The sequence below is a fragment of the Phacochoerus africanus genome, chromosome 2, assembly GCF_016906955.1.
Source record: "Phacochoerus africanus isolate WHEZ1 chromosome 2, ROS_Pafr_v1, whole genome shotgun sequence".
Classification (NCBI taxonomy): Eukaryota; Metazoa; Chordata; class Mammalia; order Artiodactyla; family Suidae; genus Phacochoerus; species Phacochoerus africanus.
This window is the reverse complement of record NC_062545.1, coordinates 73,645,922-73,660,921: the sequence shown is the minus strand read 5'-3', so window position 1 is coordinate 73,660,921 and position 15,000 is coordinate 73,645,922. Positions and strand designations below refer to the sequence as shown.

Here is a 15,000-nt window from a genome sequence, read left to right as displayed (position 1 = left end):
ACAGATGGTGAAGACATGATCTACAATTCAAATATGACTCTTGTTTGCACAAATGTCTTTCCTTCATATGGCATTTTAAACAAGAATTAATATGAGTAATCTTGCCATAGCTATAAACAGATAAACAGATGTCAAAATTTTCAATAGTTCTTTCAGTGCCTTACTTTTCTGACTGAACATTACACACAATCTTTTTTTTCTTTTTCTTATTTATTTATTTATTTTTTTAGTCATTTCCTCCGTACTCAAGCCATACAGCAGCAGAGGAAGAATCTGAAACACAATGCAATAGTGAGTTCACTGAATTAGAATCTTTTTCAATAAAGCCCTGGTTCCAATATTGCTCTAAATGCAACCCTGTTTTTGTTGAGGAAGGTGTCTGTTGTTCTGTTGCTGGTGCATGTTGTTTTTTTTTAACTATGGTAAACTGATAGCATTAAAAGATGATAAATTTTAATAATGATTGGTCACATAAACAATGTAAAAACAACATATGCTGGGCATTTGATTACTCCACTCATTTAACTCTCAGCTTTCCTTAACTGTAAACAGTGGTGTCAAGCTAGTATGCGATTGTGAGTATATACACTCATGGCAGATGTGAGTCTGTATGTGTAAATCCACTCTTTTCCTTCTCACTTTTTTTTCCCACTGATTTTTGCAGGTAATATTCTTGATGGTGTGAGATTGAATAACAAGCATTTATTGGCAAACATTAGCTTTTTGTTCGGTCTCACATCAAAATACTCTTTTCACTGTCAATACTAACACACTCCTGTGTTTCACTACAGTGTTTCAAGTTTATCCAGAATTAAGAGGTGTTTTTTTTTAATTATAGTTGAGATGTCTAGTTTACAAATAAGTACAGAATTGCCTCTAATGAGAAGAGGCATGCAAAATCTACGAGACTCAAAATTCTCATCTAGATAAAGGTTAAACAAACTAGTAGTGAAAAGTTGACACATGTAAGTTATTATTTTTAAAAAACTGATCATTTTTATGAAATTAATGTATAATGACATGACATTTAAATCCCAGTATGAAAGACAGCCACCTGATTCTGTTTTAATATTAGGCACCCATAGAAAGCTTAAAATATAAATGTTTAAGCTTGAAGTGAAGGAGCAAATATAGCTTCTTTAATCATGAACTAAAAAGCATTATCAATGAATTAAACCAATTAAAATAATACACCAAATTTTCTGGCACATTTCTTTTGGATCATATTTTTTTAACCATAAGGGGAAAGAGTTTTTTGAAACCCTTAATTGGTTTTCAAATTGCCAGATTGAATTATTTGCCTCCAGAGGATTCCTCTGTTTCCTCGAGCTAAATAAATATTTTCAAGTAGACTCACGAAAAATAATCTAAATATAAATTAAACGTTCTCCCTTCACTTCCAATAATTCATTGAAAAATAAGGAATGTTTATAGGTCCATCCCAATTATCCAATGAGAATTCTCCATCATATTTTATTACAGACATCAGAATTCAAAGCAAATCCTATTTCATCAAACTTTCCAGTTACGCAAAAGCCTAATGGTTACCTACCTGATCTTCTGCGACATCCCAAAGGGTTTAGGTAACAGTGTGACAGTTTATGACTCTCTCATTTTGGGTAATGAGTGTGAATGTGTGTGTATCCTTGTCTTATTACATTTCAATTCTGAACACTGGTCTAAAAATACAGTAAAGCAATCTTTCTGATGGAGCAAGAAATTATTAGAGGAAAAACTGTCATTTAAGAAATAATGAATCACATCTGTCTTAGAGGGACTCATCATTTAAGATTAGGTCAATGAATTTATGGCACAAATGGCTGTATCATGTGAAGCAATAAAATTCAGCACATCATTCATTCTACATCTAACTAATGACACACTTCTGGTAATTAAAGATTTCATCTTAAGAGCCTGAGCTGATTACTTAAGATGTGGTAGTTAGGTGAAAATATATACTGTAGATCTCTCTCTTTAATAAATTAACATTTGCATATCCATGAAATACACATCTTGTGTCTCATACACCATGATTTTCTGAATTGCGGGGTTATGGGGTAGGCTTCCCTTCTTTTTTCCACAGACGGCTTTAATTTTTTTTTTAACTTTCTGAGGCATGGTTTTTTCCCCATTATGCCAAGAAGTACCAAAATTCCTTCAGATATTTTAGAAGATAAAGACTAAGAAGTGCAGAGCTCAACTCACTGGGCTCCAGAATGATTTCCCCCTAATTCCACCCAGGTTTGTTTCTGTTGGAGTCTGGCCTCTTTGGTTCCACTTCTCTCCCTAACAGGTCCCAGATTGGACAGAGCTGAGGCTGAGGCTGTTTAACGATGGCAATCTGGGGACCCAACAATCAGCTAATGTGAGGCCATTGAGCGAGACAGCTGAAATGCTTCGTATCACAAATACATAATGTATCACCGGGAAGACAAAAAGATCACAAAGGAGATAAACAAAGGCGTATTCCATTCAACCCTCTAACAGCCGTCCTCAAAAAGATTAAATTTACCTTCCTGGGATGTGTCCAATTCTAAACAACAGAATGAACATTTCCTTTAGTCCATTTGGAGTATTTATATTTTAGTGGCTGACTGCCAGGGTAGTACTTATAAGCTCAGTGGCCTGATGGATTCACTCCTTTCCTGTGAAATAAATGTGGCAACCTACACCGCTAAACGACTCAAAAGACACTGCCTCAGCAGAAATATCACTTGCTCTTGATATAAGAAAACTGAAAGGCAGGACTTCTGGTTCCTATAACTCTTTCCATCTTGTATTTCCCCTGGAAAGAAAAAAAGCTATTCGTGTTGGCAACTGAGCCTTTATTTTTATATAAACGGCCAAAGTCAAAGCCAAAGTATGCCACAAGGTTACCCACATGGGCACAGTACATACATTCTGCTGGGCTTAGAAGAAGAAGGAGAAGATTCCGGTGATCAGGGTTGGGGAGAGGGTTTCTAATTAACACATTAATCAGCTGTTGGCTGTGGGAGGGAAGTTCATCCACCACTGCCTTCTGAGTGGTAACCTGGCATCAGGCAATGTTTCATTAAGAAACTCTTTTGGTGAAATCTTTCTCATCGGGGCAAAGACATTTGCAGCCATGGAACAGTAAAAAGATATGAGCAATCCCCTGAATGCTGTCAACAACTTGAAACACAAAACAAAATCTTCACATGCTCCTGAATTTTCATGCATACAGCACCCAGGTAACAGCTCAGAATTTGTGGCCCCTTAACCAAAACTGAAGCTTGCCTTAAGAGACTGATTCTCTAGATCTTGGCCTGTTAAATGTGGCATTGGCCTTGCAGTCCATACTAGCTCAAAAATTCATGAGCTCACCCAGGCAAAGAGCAACAAAGGAGAATGGAGAGACACAGACAGGGGTGGTCAGTGCTTGAAGGGTTTGGGTCTGCCTTACCCGTAGATAATCACCTCACAGCATGAGGTGAAGGGCTCAGGCTGACCCCATCTAAATACTTGCTTCCAGCCTGACCCTCGAGTCCCATGGCCCCAGCATCAACTGTCCCTTTGGACTTAGACTGCCTCCATCAGGGCCCCAATTCAATGCTGCCTATGGTGGCAAAAGAGGCTACAGAAATCACATGGGTTTTGGAATCAGATGTGGGTGTGAGTCTGGTCTCCATCATTTACTAGCAGTGTAACCTTAACAGAATCTCAGCTTCAGTCTCTTCATCTGTGAAATTGAGCTAATAGTAGTAACAGGTAAAGATCGTGTGTCTGGCATATCAGAAACCTTGTTCCATAGAGTATTTTTTCAGTTCCTAGCCTGCCTCCTCCTCATGGTTGCTGATGTCCCAGGAATAGCCCATGTGTTTGAGTTCAGTTTAATTTACTAGGAGGATGTTTCTATGCCAGTGTGAGGAGGAAAATGGAGGTTTTCATCTAGGCTTTCCTAGGAGCCTACATGTCTCTGAGATGGAATGGAGCATGCTCCTCTCTGGGCAAACACATGTTGAATCTCACAGACCCCAGCCCCCATCCTGCATCCTGGCCATCTCTAGGGTGACAGAGGGACTGTCTGCAGTGACAATGAACTGGGCAACAGGCCTATAAGCATCCCAGTTGCCCATCATCCTGGGAAGGCTGTATTCAGCTCCTGCTGAGTCTACTTTTTCCAAGGCTAGTCATTCTCTAATTCAGGCAAAAGCCTGATAAAGCAGCACGGCTGCTTGGAAATGAGTGTTAGAACCATTAAAATGAATAATTCCTCTTAAGCTCAACTGCTGTTTGAATAGTGGAAGCCATAAACTGTGCTATTCATGTTTTATTAAAAAACAGAGCTGACGAACGATCTGCTTGGCTCATTACATGGCAGAACTATCTTCCAAAGGAAGGGCCAGAAGCCACAGTATCACATGCCTTGAAGACAGGATGACCCAAGCCCTGCATGGCAGAGTGCGTGTGAGAGCAAGCCCCCATGTAGCGGTTCGCCAAACCCTGATGGGGGGACCAAGCTCACCATTCCAAATTTCCTTGCAAAGATGGATTATAGTGAAGGAAGGAAAAAGATGACCTAGCTGTAGACATGCACAGCCACACAAAAATTAGAAGAGGATTTAGAACCAGCAACGGCTGTTATTTTTTAAAAAGCCAGTTCACGGAGAAGTTCATTTTCAAAATAAACTTTCCGCAGGTTTAGAATCCAACATAATGATATTTGCTAGTTGTTTTTGTTTAAGGGTCTTATTTGGGGGGTTTTGTTTTGTTTTGCTTCGTAGTTCTCTCCTCCCGCCCCAACCCCGGAAGGATCTGGAACTCAAGGAAACGCTAATTAGCATCTTTGTTAGAATTGAAAATCTTATTAAAAAGCTGCCCTGTGGAGTTCTCACTGTGTCGCAGTGGGTTAAGAATCTGCAGCAGCTCAGGTCGCTGCAGAGGTCTAGGTTCAATCCTCAGCCAGGTGCATTAGTTTAAAGGATCAGCAGCTGTAGTTCATATTCAGTCCCTGGCCTGGGAACTTCCACATGCTGCAGATGTAGCCATTAAAAACAAAACAAAACAAAAAGGCACGGAGTTCCCATTGTGGCTCAGCGGGTTAAGAACTGACTACTACCCATGAGGATTCAGGTTTGATGCATGGCCTCACCCAGGGGGTTAAGGAGCTAGTGTTGCTATGGCTGTGGTGTAGGGTAGCAGCTGCAGCTCCAAATCAACCCCTACCCTGGGAACTTCCATACACTGTGGGTCCAGCCCTAAAAAGACAAAAAAAAAAAAAAAAAAGAAGAAGAAGAAGAAGAAGACAGAAAACTGCCCTGTGGGAACTTTATACCATGACTCAAGTTCTACTTTTAAGCTGGATTCCAGAACCTTGGCCCAGGTCACCTGGGAAGATCCTTCTCTTTCCCATGGGCTTGGTTTTCAGGATCTCAATGAACACTGACCAACAGCTCCTTACTGACCCAAGTCTCTCTTCCTACAGCCAAAGCAAGAGATGGATTCCTGTGTTTAGTGACCGCAGGTCCATTCTCACAGCCAGACACATGGTTCAGAAGAAGGTGATTTTCCCCTTGGTTCTGACATGTCACATCACTCGAACACATTAGCATATTCTCACACAATTCTCTCCTTCATTTAAGCTAGATAAATACAACTTACATCTTCTTAACACAAATCATCCAGATAGAAACTGAAACATCCAAACATCAGAAAATCTGGTCTACCTGGTGCCAACTGTCTGCCTGTTTTCCAGTTCTTGTGGCCCTGAGAGGACACAATAATAGCCCAAGAGATCTCAGAGCAATGAAATTCAGCCCTGAATGGAACCTCGGACATTGTCTAGCCCACTCCTCCAGTCTCCAGCTCCTGTGGGACAGGAACTTAATCACACTGAGGCTCAGGTGCTCAGCTGTAAACTCAGATCATCCATAGAGACGAAGTACCCAGGAAACGTGACGGAGAAAGAATCAGCAAGGGCCTGCAGACATGGAAAGTGTGGCCTATAAAAGCAAAGAGCTATGAAACGGTGCAGCCATGCCCGGTGACTAGATTTTCTCTCCTTTTTTAACAACTCCAGATATTCCAGCAATGACCCGCCTGGAAAATTTGGCCATCCCATAATCCAACTTATTCATAAGTGAACATTTACTGAGGGCTCATGTTGTGTCAGGCACTGAGCTAGGACTCAGGGATATCAGTTAAGCAAGATACACCCCTGCCCTCATACAGCTTAGCATCTACTGCAGAAAACAGGAGGCCTGCACATTTTTGCTTTTCATTTTTTTTTTCTTTTTTTTGCCACAACTGTGGCACGTGGAAGCTCCTGGGCCAGGGATTGAGCAGAGCCACAGCAGCCGCCCAAGCCACTGTAGTGACATTAATGAGATTCTTAACCCGCTGCACCACAAGGGAGCTCCTGTTTTGTTTTTATTGAACCATCTTTGCTTCAAACTGAAACGTAAGAAAAACGGAGCTTCTAATTGTAATGTTTTTGTTTATACCAAAATAAGTACTGTGCTGTGCTCAAAAAAGACTCTGAACTGTCAAAGAGTGCAGGAAAGATTCAGCACCTGCCCTCAAGAAGCTCAAAATCTGTCTATTATCAGCCAAGGAAGAAATATGCACAAACCCCATCCCCCCAGATTTGTTCTAAATTCAACTAAAAGATAGTCTTAATATTTTACTCTCTCCGTATCAAACTCCCCTTTGCTCTTCTAACCCTATGACTCCTCTTTTTTTCAAATGTATATCTGAATCTTTTTTCAGATATAAATTTACCTTGGCTATTATAACTCTCCTTTTCAAAGTAGATATCTGAATCTCTTTTCAAATACGTCTTTGATCTCATTTATCGTGATCACTCTGTTTTCTAAATGTATACTTGAATATTTGAAGTTTCATTGTTTGTGACTATACACCTAAAAAAAATCTGTAAGGAGGGACCTTGGGTTGCACTGGTGTATAAAGAGAGATCCATCAAAGTGATGTGTTAAAAAGTGAAGAGTACTAGCTACCCGGCTTCTTTTCATCTGTGGTCACTCACCCCACTACTTCCTTCATACAGACTTTTTAGAAAATGGCAAAAATCATTCTTCAAAACACATGGCTTTAATTCTGCAACACAGCTTATCGTACCTCAAAAATAGGACCTTTGGAAGGAGTGTGATTATTATCTGTGATATTTGAAACAGTTTCTTTTCCTAGGGATTTTATTTGAATCTGCCTCCTGGCCTCACCTACTTGGGCTGTGCTTTGGCATCAGTGATGTGCTCATGTGGCACCACTGAAATGTCACAGGACCAAGGCAGGTGATCCAGGTGAAGGGCATTGCTGGGCAGAACTCACAGCTCCTCTGGCAGCCTACTCCTCAGCTTCCTCTCCGGATGTCTCGAAGGCTCAGAGCTGCTCCTGGTGACCTCATGTTTGTTTACCAACTATATACTGCTTGAAATCCCCCAGACACCTGGGAAAGGGCTTTCCCTGCAGTGCCTCATTCAATCACCTTTTAACTGTCTTGCACGATTCTCTGCTCCCGGGCTCCAAACGGAACCAGCTCCTTCCTGTGGATGCCAGGATTGTCCCCAATTCAACCCCTGGTGTCAATCTTTGACCAGTCCTCAAACCTCTCCAAGACACTCCATCAAAAGCTATGGCTTTTATTATAGTGCCTACTGGAAGCCCCAGTTTCATGTAATAATAATAGATCATATGAGTAACAATAGCTTGCATTATTTAAGCACTAGTAACCACACTAAACATGTTACATGGATTAACTCTTTAATCTCCCCAAGTACCTTATCATATAGATAACTGGGTTTGGGTGGGTTAAATAAGTGGCCCAAGATTACCTATGAAGATAATAGATGGCAGATCCAGATTTTAACTTGGATCTGTCTGGTTTCAAAGCCCCTCCTGCCCCCACTCTCTCAAGGACTTTTTTGCCTTTTCCTTTAAAACTGCAGGATTAAGATGACTGATGAACACAGGCACATCTCGTTTTATCGAGCGTGGCTTTGTTGCACTTCTCAGATGTTTGGTTTTTTTACAAATTGAAGGTTGGTGGCAACCCTGCATCGAGCAAGTCTTATTTCCAACAGGATTTGCTCATTTCGTGGCTCTTGTCGCACTGTGCTAATTCTCACAGTATTTCAAACTTTTTCATTATTTTATGTTTGTTATGGTGATCTGTCATCAGTGATTTTTATTTCACTCTTGCGAAAAGATTAAAACTTGCTGAAGGCTCAGATGATGGCTAGCATTTTTCAGCAATAAAGTAATTTTTAATTAAAGTATGTACATTACTTTAGATGTAATGCTGTTTGCATACTGAGACTACAGTATGGTGTAAACATAATTTTTATATGCACTGGGAAGCCAAAAAAGTCATGTAACTCACTTTATTACGATATTTGCTTTATTTTGGTGTCTAGAAACCCAACTCGCAATGTCTCTGAGGTAGGTCTGTATTCGATAACAACTATGTCTTGACGTTTCACAATCGTAGACATTGAGACCTCTAAGGAAGCTCACAGGTCAAGCCCAACCTATCTCCCCGAGTGAGCCTGGGTTTCCTTCTACACAGGTGCCACTCGCCTTCCCGGGAAAGGGAGACCATCCAGATCCGTCCACACAGCCAGAGTGATTCACACTGTGGTGATCTTTCTAAAGGGGGTTGCAATACAATGCAGAGCCCTGTGCCGCTGATTTTGTTGTTGACAGCTTTGAGTATGAGAAAGTTTAACCACTCAACATCCTTGTCACTTCCATCCACTGACAGAAGTTCCTTTCACCAGGGTCTCCCAGCACAAATCTCAGCCTTTCAAAAACCTTTTCTTTTTCTTTTTTTTTTTTTTTTTGTCTTTTTAGGGCCACACTCGCAGCATATGGATGTTCCCAGGCTAGGGGTCGAATCGGAGCCATAGCTGCCCAGCCTACGCCAGAGCCACAGCAACGCCAGATCCAAGCCGTGTCTGCCACCTACACCACAGCTCACGGCAACACCGGATCCTTAACCCACTGAGCAAGGCCAGGGATCGAACCTGCAACCTCATGGTTCCTAGTCAGATTCGTTAACCACTGAGCCATGATGGGAACTCCCCTCCTGTGTGCTTTACCCAGGCACATACATTACCTTGGCAATGCTCCTTTTTTGGGTGGAGCCCAGAACAGAATGCAGCATGCTGGTCAGGCACAGGGTCCAGGGAATTCTGCTCTCTCTCACATGGAACACCATAGCTCCAAAAGCACCACCCCACAATGCATGTGCTTTCTTAGCATTCATATCCTGCTATCAGGAATCTGATTTCCCTTTTTCTTTCTCTTTTCAGGGCTGCACCTGTGACATATGGTAGTTCCCAGGCTAGGGGCTGATTTGGAGCTGCAGCAGCCAGGCTACACCACAGCTTGTGGCAATGCCAGATCCCTAACTCACTGAGTGAGGCTAGGGATTGAACCCACATCCCTCTGGATACTAGTTGGGTTCTTAACCCACTGAGCCACAATGGGAACTCCCTATTTGCTTTTTCAAAACAAGCATTTTCTGAATATCTGTTATGTACCAAGCTTGAAGCTTTCACTGATCTCCTTTAATTCTCATCACAAACTTGTAAAAGTTACTGTTTTTCCCATTTTACTCAAAAATGAGAAAACAAAAGTTCAAAGAGAGGATGTGGTTTCCCTAAGCTCTCACCGCCTACAAATAATGGGGCCGGGATCCAGATCAGAACGTCCAACCCATCCTCTTTTCACCCTACCCTGCTGCTTGCTTCACTTCCAGTTTTTGGTCAACCAAAACCTTTTTCTTAAGTGCTCGTCAGCCACTAGTCTGACGATATATTCAAGGACTTTTGAGGGCAAGCCATCACGCCTACTGGTCTAGAGTTTCAGAAATCCTTTTTTCCAATTTTCAAATTTTAGTCCATTTCCATCTTTTTGACACCTCTCCCATTCATCACCATTGAACAAAGATTATCCAAAAGTAGATACGAAATTATCTACAAATTCCCTCAAAGCAGCAGGGATATGTGAATGTAGCAGGTGCTCTCTGCCTCTCTCTTTGCTCCCAGTGTGGGATTCAGAGTCTTCTTTATGGTATCTGTTCTACCCTTTCCAGTATAAAGAGCATTCTCTTTATGGAGACAATGGAAAGAAACCAAAGAAAAATCACCCAGCCTTGTCTTCTCACCCTGTCTGGTTAAATATTATACCATTTGCTCTAAACACTGATCTATCCAATTCTGCTTCTTCTTGCATGAATGTAGCCCTAATCGTTCCTTTTATTACCTTGGGCAGCTCCCCCCTGGGTCTAGCCCACCATGCACCCTAGCCTTCCTGCCACAACAATCATCTTCAGAATTTCCCACCCTCCATTTTGCCCTCCTCATCCCCACAAACTTCACCGAGCCTCTGATTTGGGAAATGAATCAACCTCTCCCTGGATTTAAAAAAAAAAAAAAAAAAAAAAGTCTGGGAGTACCCGTTGTGGCGCAGCAGAAACGAATCCGACTAGGAACCATGAAGTTGAGGGTTCAATCCCTGGCCTTGCTCAGTGGGTTAAGGATCTGGCGTTGCCATTCGGTATGGTGTAGGTCGCAGATGTGGCTCAGATCTGGCATTGCTGTGGCTCTGGCGTAGGCTGGCAGCAACAGCTCCGAATGGACCCTTAGCCTGGGAACCTCCATATGCCGTGGGTGCAGCCCTAAAAAGCAAAAAAAAAAAAAAAAAAAAAAAGAATGTTTTTCCAAATTGTAGGGGAGGTGGTTGATCCCCTCCAGCATTCCTTCCCTCTGCCACTGCACTGTCCAGGGTGGTTGCGTCACTTCCCCTCTCCATCCTTGCACCAAGCAGCTCTTCCCTGTATTCATCCACAGGTGATCAGAGTAGGATTCCTCTCACAGCATCTCTACCTTCTCAGAACTATCCACAGGGCCTGGGAAGAAGGATCAATTGCTCTGCTTCTAAGAGAATAATATTCTTAACAGACATCTAGGTAAATGGTCCCATGTCTTGCTTCTTTGCTAATTAATTCATTTTTAATATCTACTTCAGATTTTGTACTCAATATCCCCCCAAATTCTTTTGAAATTTCCTTTAATTTTCTTAAAATTTCCATCTTGCACTTCCCCTCAAGTGCATGGATTGCCGTACAAGGATATATTTTCCTAAATTGTACCGATCTATTAGATATGTTGGTGGGGTATGGAATTTTACATTTTAGTTCTATATGTTAGCTCTAGTAGGCATAACCACCCCCCAACCCCATCAAATCTCAGTGGTTATCTCTGAGATTGTTTTTATCTTTTTGTGCCCACAATCCAGGGTAAATTGTTCCTTCCCACTCTCCGCATTGATAGAGAGATGGCAGAAGCCATTGTTTGTTTCTGCTCATGACTTTATTTACTCCTGAAAAGGACTGGCCCCTTTTTCATTTTCTGCCTTTGATGTGTCCAGTTTTACAGGTTTAAAACAGAGCCAACTGGGCTACCTACACTCTTATTTACTCATTATTCTTTTATTAAATCTTAGTTCTTAGAAACAAAGAGAAAATCCACTACTATGAAATTTCCCATGATGTGTACATCAAAGTCAAAAGCACACCACAAAAAAAAAAACAAAAAACAAAACCAGAAACCCAAATCAACAAAACACCCAACCCCCCAAATTTTCTCCATGGTGTTTCCAAGGATTTGTGGAGTGTCTGACAGTAACATAATTGCAATAATGAGATTCACTGGCCAGGTTGTGGTCTTTAACTCACGGATGTTTTAGCCCTAGGCTTAGCTTCAGGCCAGCACCAGTCGCCCAGGCCAGAATCACCAATGGAATCCCTTATGCTCAGTAACACATAAATGTGACATTTATGGCATCTGGTACACAATGCTACCAATTCAAAAGGCCAAGAGTGCTGGGCTCACAAACCTGAGAAAAAGAAATAATCTAGGTTGCCTGTTGTCTCGTCTTTTGGGTTAATTAAAATCAGTGTGAAAACACCTACTTAGTGAGTTTCTTAGGCTTCTAGGAAGGATGTGCTAGACTGCTTCTGCTTCTTCTTCGTTTTCTTCTTTCTTTTTCAGTCACCCTCCACCCCGTGATATATGGAAGCTCCCCCGGCCAGGGATCAAACCTGAGCCAGAGCTGCAAACTATGCCACAGCTGGATCCTTAACCCAGGGGGCCGGGGATCGAAACTGGCAGCTCCACAGAGACAAGCCAGATCATTAACCTACTGTGCCACAGCGGGAACTCCTAGACTGCTTCTGATTTCAGATCCAAATGTTGGTTCCTTTGTCTCCAAAAAGCTTCCTGAGTATTTGTGGACTGCTGGGTTGCCTCGTTCTCTCCCACCTTTGTTCTGTGAATGCCACCATCCTGCTGGGCTACATACTTAGTTGAAAGCCAACACTCCAGTAATGCTAGATTCTCCCCTGGGCATCCCTCTTACAATTCCATCCTCATAAGCAAATTCTGTGTTAGCCCAACCCATCTCCTCATCCAGGCTGAGTGTATGAAGCGCTGAAGGGTTTGAAGCAAGACAACCAGGGACAAAGATACGTATCGGTATGTGTTTAAACACACCTGTTATTTGTATAACTCCTTTCTTCTAGTAAATTCAAGTGGTGCAATAGACACTATCAGAATATCACTCAACAGAAGTCTGTAAAGGGACAAGCAGCTGGATAACATACTTTATTTTAGAGATAAGTAAATTGAGACTAGCAACAATTATATATCCATTATCAGTATTTGAGTAAAATCCCCCCACTTCATGACCCCCATATAACTAACTACCTCATTCTTTGGTCTACTCTGAAAAAAGTAAATGAAATGGAAAAGAATCCTTCCATTTGACCCATTGGACAACTGGCTTCTGGGTGAAAAGAGAAACAAGTGTGACTGCACAGCCAAGTACCTGTGTATCAGCCCTGAGGTCTGAGAAGATACAAAAAAAAAAAAAAAAGCCTATGGGGGGATAGTCCAAATACATGAGACTGCATCTCTCCTCTTGTGCTTTGTATCTAAGAGTGAAAAAAAAGTGTCACTGGATAGACTTGCTGTATCCAGGTGTGCCCTTGATATGGACTGGCATGTACAGAAGTGGGGAGGAACAGGTAAGGGGGGAAAGGAGGAAAAAGAGCTGTGTAGGAACTATCTTTGTATCAGAACAGAACCCATTAGATGCTGAGTGCCTGCTATGGCCACAGCCCTGCTGCTTTCCTGGCCACAGCAGACTGTGGATACCTCAAGACCTGGGGACGGGCATCTGCCTGGTGGGGACAGATCAATTGAACAAACCAATCAGATTTTCTTCTTTGGGGAGCTGGGAATCATAACCCCAAGAGACTAAGTAGTGATGGCTATGGGCACAAAATGAGACGACCACACTGGACAGGCAGTAAGAAGCTCTGGGGCAGCACAGGCCTGAGGCGGAGAGGGTAGGAGAGGGCTGGAAGTGGCAGAAGTAGAAGTCACACAGCAGCAATTGCAAGTCCTCAAAGGCTGTGAGCTGGACCAGGAAGCAACAATGCCCATTCCTTGGAGCAATAAGACAGGCCCATTGCCCAGAGATTAGCACTGTAGGGTCATCTTTGCTGCCAGAAGGATTGCCCAGGCTCCATGAGGATAGGCAGCAGTGGCTCTTCCTATCTTGCTTGTTTCCTCAGGCTTCTATAGAGCAAGCTTCCATAACTTTAGGAAGATCAAGCCTCTACCTCAGCTTTATATACATCCTCTGATTGAGTCCTGGCCACAGCCCTCTCCAGTATTACTCTCTATTAAAAGATGAGGAAAATTTGGGTAGAGGCAGTGACTTCAAAGTCCTTGCATGATCCCACCATACTCCCTCCTGTGGTTACAGAGCTCCTTCTAGCATCACCCTACTGTGTACCCAGCTGTGGGTGTGGGGTGGCCAGGGCAGCCACAGTCCAGGGAAGGAGGAAGCTGACACCAGGAAATGCCTCTTTACACCAGCACTATTTCTGAGGGCCGCCACGGAAAGGAAATGTGACAGATACACCCAGTCCTTGCCTGTCCCTAAACCCATGGCAAACCCCTCCCCATCCTCATCGACCACTCCTACCCCAACTCTACGCCTACAGGGTATTGTGAGAAACACCAGTCCCATTCAATGTTCTGCCCCTGGAAAAGAATTCCATGGTCAAATGAGTCTGGGGAAAGTAGCACACGCTATGCTCCTCTGGGAGGCTCTCAATGCACATTGCCATTTTTAATCCTCTGAGAGATTCTGCAGAAAAGAAGTGTTTAACTTCACTAATCCAAAGCTTCCTCAACTTTCCAAAAATAGAATTTTTTTTTTTCCTAGTAGGATCCTATAGAAAAACACTTTGGGAAATGCTACTGTTAGGATGTGGATGCATGGAAGACAGAAGCAGCAAAACTAGGCCTTACTATTTTTCCCTTTTTGGGGGGATGGCACATACCTGCAGCATATGGAGGTTCCCAGGCTAGGGGTCAAATGAGAGCTGTAGCTGCTGGCCCAGGCCACAGCCACAGCAACACCAGATCTGAGTCATATCCGCAACCTACACCACAGCTCACAGCAACGCCAGATCCTTTAACCCACTGAGCGAGGCCAGGGATCGAACTCGCATCCTCATGGATACTAGCTGGGTTTGTTACCACTGAGCCATGATGGGAACTCCCCTATTTTTCCTTTGATTAAAGCTTTCCTCTGCGGTACTGGGCCTGGGCCTCCACACCCCACACTCTGTCTTGCACACAGTAAGGGTTCCCACATGGAACTGCTGGTTGTTACCTGGACTGTAAGAGAAGGTGAAGATAATTCCCATGCCTTTGCCTTTCTGCATGTTCACAGGCTCTGTCCTGCTGGGAATCAAGGTTACTGGTCCCCGTGCAGCACTTTTCTCAGCCTGCAGCTTCCCACTCACCTCTCATCAGCTTCCTGTGTGCACTGAGGCCTGGACCCTATTACATTTCACCCTGTGGTTTCAGCTTCTATAGTCACTACAAACTCAACTTCTGTCCTCTCAGTTCTGGTTACCCCACAGCCCGACAGCCCACA

The 15,000-nt window shown here is 42.9% G+C and overlaps 1 protein-coding gene across 2 annotated transcripts in view; it reads right to left on the bottom strand.

Moving 5' to 3' along the window:
• Nucleotides 1-15,000, bottom strand: part of SOBP (sine oculis binding protein homolog) — a 172,133-nt gene that overhangs the window by 23,180 nt on the left and 133,953 nt on the right. The window lies entirely within an intron of this gene.